Here is a 4915-nt window from a genome sequence, read left to right as displayed (position 1 = left end):
TCCTCCATTCCTTTTATTAGTTTAGTTGCCCTTCTCTGCACTCTCTCCAGTTTCACAATATCCTTTTTGTGAACTGGCGCCCAAAACTGGGCTCCATATTCTAGATGTGGTCTGACCAAATCTTTGTACAGGGGTAGGATTATGTCTCCATCTCTGCAGTCTATTCCTCTTTTGATACAAGAAAGTACTTTACTAGCTTTAGATATTGCAGCTTGGCATTGGTTGCTATTAATAAGTCTATGATCTACCAGATTTGGTGTCATCTGCAAACACAGAAATGGTAGTTTTAATCCCAAACTCTATATCATTTATAAAGATGTTAAACAGTAAAAGTCACAACACTGAACCCTGGGGTACACCACTAATAACCTTAGACCATTCAGAGTATGAATCATTAATTACAACTCTCTGGATGTGATCTTTAAGCTAGTTCTCTATCCATTTACAGATTTACTTTTCTAAACCTATCGACCCTAACTTGCATATTAACCGTCTGTGGGGTACTGTGTCAAATGCTTTAGCAAAGTCCAAGTACACTATATCAACTACCTATTTACTTAGTTCCTCATAAAAAGAGAGTAAATTTGTTTGACAACTTCTGTCTTTCTTGAAGCCATGCGGATGGGTATGAGCTCTACTAGTAAATGTCCCAGATGTACATATGAACGGGCTGATTTATATCATGCTTTTTGGAATTGTCCTACAATAAGGAGATTTTGGGGGTCAGTTGCAAATTATACCAAATTATGTACCTCTGACACCTGAATGGGCAGTGTTAGGTATAATTGAACTAAATGGGGCAAGAATTAGGTAGGGAAGAACTTTGCTGTCTTTCCTTTCGTTATTGGCAAAAAAAAAAAAACGATATTACACACATGGATGGACTCTGATCCACCCACGTTATGGCTTTTTAAGGAAAAACTTGAATTTGTATTTAAGATGGCATGGATTGAGACCTCATCAGATAGAGAATCCAAAGTTCTGAGATTCTTTGAAACTTGGGAATCATATATTGATACCCTGCCACTATCTTTATGATCAAACCATATGGTACACCCAAAGAGTTCTTTAAAATGATCCTCCGATAATATTAAGAGCTATTTGATTAGAGTAAAAGTCAATGTAATTATATGATTGTATGTTTGCTCTTTGTAACCATTTTTGATGTGTTTATTTGATTGTATTGTATTGTTACATCCTTCAATAAATGAATATTAAAAAAAAAAGTTTGTACAGGTTTGTATAAAGTTGTAAGACTGCAGAAAGACACACACACACAGCTTCTAAGCTGTGCTGGCGATGACATCACTACCCAGGCCCACTTGGGCGAATACATACATTTCCCTCTGTTCCCTCTAGTTGGAAAAAACAGGAGTTTATAGTAACCACAAACTGTAAGTAAACTTTTTTAACTCCTTGTAAACAAAAATTGTAACTGGGAAAATGAGTGGTAGCAAGGTGGAAAGTTTGGTTCATCAGTGCACAGTCTGTCATATGTATGCACAAATGGAGCAACAGCTCCTAGGTGAATACCGCTGTGACAGATGTGAGCAAGTCGCCTTTCTGGTATTTCGCATTGGAGAGCTAGAGAAGCGCATTGCAACACTGAAATCACTGGTTCACCTTGAGAGGTGTTCTCCTGCTCACTGAGCAGGCATTTAATTGCAGAAAAGGAAGGCTAGCCCTGTGTTTGAGCACCCCAACATGTTTGCAAAGTTATGTGAAGATGTACAGGTGGTTACTGCTACCCCTAACAGCAGGGAGAGCAGCCCATCTAGTAGTGGTGGGGAGGGAAACGCAGGAAGGAAAAGACAATTGGTAGTCATAGGGGATTCTTTATCTGCTCATGACTGCCAAAACTGGTTAGATGCTCTTTTATTAAAGAGTAATCCTCCTAGAAGGGCGATAAGGGAGAAATATGTTGTATGTTTGTTCTTTGTAACCATTTTTGATGTGTTTATTTGATTGTATTGTACTGTTACATCATTCAATATTACAAAAAAAAAAGTTTGTACAGGTTTGTAGAAAGTTGTAAGACTGCAGAATGACATGCAGTTACACACACACAGCTATTAAGCTGTGCTGGCGATGACATCACTACCCAGGCCCACTCGGGCGAATACATTTTTACAAGCTGTTTTTTTTTCAATAGAAGCCACAGCACGAGCTGGGGGAGGCACTGCCTGTGTCCTGGTCTCATTATAGCTGTGCTGTTCTAAGACACTTGAAACAGGTGCATGTACGGGCATCGATGCAGATTTCCCTCTGTTCCCTCCAGTTGGAAAAAACAGTTTGAAAACAAACAAAAACAAACGGAGTAACATCCTTATAGTAAACAAAAATTGTAACTGGGAAAATGAGTGGTAGCAAGGTGGTAGATGTGGAGGGTGGAGAGGTTAATTAGGATGAGCATGTAGGGAGTTAGGTTAATGTAACTAGAGGGAGTGGTAGGGGCCCCCAGAAAAGGAAGGCTAGCCCTGTGTTTGAGCATCCCAACATGTTAGCAAAGTTATGTGAAGATGTGCAGGTGGCAGACTCAGTGGTGGCAACTCTAGATGTTACTGCTACCCCTAACAGCAGGTAGAGCAGCACATCTAGTAGTGGTGGGGAGGGAAATGCAGGAAGGAAAAGACAGTTGGTAGTCATAGGGGATTCTATGATCAAGAGGATGGATAGAATAGTTTGTCACCCAGATTCCCTGCAGCCAAATGGTTTGCTGTCTCCCTGGTGCCAGGATTCAGCATGTGGTGGACCGAGTGGACAAACTACTGGGAGGGGCTGGACAGAACCCAGCTGTCTTGGTCCATGTTGGAACCAATGACCATATAGATGGAAGATGGAGGATCCTTAAAAATCAATTTAAAGAACTAGGTTTCAAGTTGAAGGAAAGGACCTCCAGGGTTATGTTCCCTGGAATATTGCCTGTGCCATGCGCAACACAGGAAAGGCAGAGGGAGATTAGACAGCCAAACACATGGCTAATGTCCTGGTGCAAAAGGGGAGGGTTTGGGTTCATAGAGCACTGGACTGACTTTTCATTGGGGTACAACCTGTATACCAGAGATGGTTTGCACCTAAATTAAGTGGCGTCTGCTGTGCTAGGGGAAAGCTTTAGGGGCATGGTGGAGGGATATTTAAACTAGGACAGAGGGGGGCAGGGCAGTCAAATAAGATGGCAGAAAGGTTAGTCAGGGGTCAGACACTAGTGGAGGGTGGATTGGGGATAGCTGGGGGGAGAATTATGGATAATTGTAAGGAGCTTCCTATGTTACAAACAAACATTGGATTGTGCAGTACTAATTGTACTAAAAAACAAAAGGATTTGGCAAACAATGATGGTAAAAGCAGCAATGGTTTAAAGAGCCTGTTCACCAATGCTAGAAGTCTAGCAAACAAGATAGGTGAGTTGGAAGCCTTAATAAGTGAGGAGAATTATGACTTAGTTGGTATTGCTGAATCCTGGCTTTGTTCTTCACATGACTGGGCTGTCAATATTCCTGGGTATACTCTCTTTCGTAAAGACAGAGTCAAACGAAAGGGTGGTGGTGTCTGTCTGTTTTTTTAGAAGTGATCTAAAAGTGAATGTGAAAGAAGAAATTGCAGATGGAACAAGCAATGAGGTTGAGGCATTATGGGTGGAGTTCAATGTGGGGTTGAATAACACAGAATTAATTATTGGAGTCTGCTATAGGCCCCCAGTCCTAAGGAAGAAATAGAAAATCATCTACTAGCACAGATAGAAAAAGCAGCAAAATGTGGAAGTGTTTTAATCATGGGAGATTTCAACTACCCTGACATTGACTGGAGTAATGACACTACAGGAACAGCAAAAGGGAGGAAATTTGTGAATTTAATACAAGAATTTTATTGTACAGTTTATAGAAGCCCCAACTACAAATGATACTCTGCTGGACCTACTTCTTTCCAACAATGCACAGCTTATTACACATGTGCAAACAAAAGAGAATCTGGGTAGCTGACCATAAAATGATTTCCTTTAATGTAAGCTGTAAACAGGAAGCAAAAACAGGAAAGATAGAAACATTTATTTTTAAAAGAGCAAATTTTCCATTATTAAGGGCGGCTCTCTGTGACTTGGGCTGGGAGACAATACTGTCCTCAAAGAACACAGAACAGAAATGAGAATGTTTCAAGTCTGTTCTACAAAAGCAAACTGAAAATTATTTTCCAATAGGTAATAAGTTTAAGAGGCTACAATGAAATTGTGGCTGATGTTAAAAAAGCCATAAGGAACAAGTAAAGGGCATTCCAAAAATATAAAAATGAAGGATTACCTTCATCATTTGAAACCTATAAAGAATATAACAAAAGATGTAAAAAGGAGATAAAATGTGCAAAACTTCAAAATGAAAGACAGATTGCAAAGGAAAGTAAGGTAAACTCCAAAACATGTTTCAAATATATTTAAATCAAAAAGATCAGATCTGAGCATGTGGGCCCCTTAATGGATGTCGCTGGGTTGGTAACTGGGAATAAAGACAAGGCAGATTTACTAAACACTTTTTTTAGCTCTGTGTACACAAAGGAAAATGGCAGAGCTCAAGTCCAAATTCATATTAGCAATGTCACGACCTTAAATGAGTCACAATGACTCAGAATTCATATGATTAAGAAACAGCTGGAAAAAAATTAAAGTTGACAAAGCACCTGGACCTGATGGATTACATCCATGTGCCCTCAAAGAGCTGAGCTCCGTTATTTCAAAGCCATTATTTCTAGTTTTTAGAGACTCTTTAGTCACTGGCCAGGTAGCCAGGTAGCCAGTCACTGGCTAGTTTAATGTCCAAATGTCCAAATTAGGTTTTAGAGAGTTTCTGTTAGAAGTTGTGAAACTTCTACTCTGTTTTTATGAGTAAGGAAGTAAACAGGTAGACAGTGGAGTAGCAGTTGATAG

Source organism: Pyxicephalus adspersus, chromosome 4 (genome assembly GCF_032062135.1).
Source record: "Pyxicephalus adspersus chromosome 4, UCB_Pads_2.0, whole genome shotgun sequence".
NCBI lineage: Eukaryota > Metazoa > Chordata > Amphibia > Anura > Pyxicephalidae > Pyxicephalus > Pyxicephalus adspersus.
The sequence above is the reverse complement of the archived record's forward strand: the minus strand, read 5'-3'. Positions refer to the sequence as shown.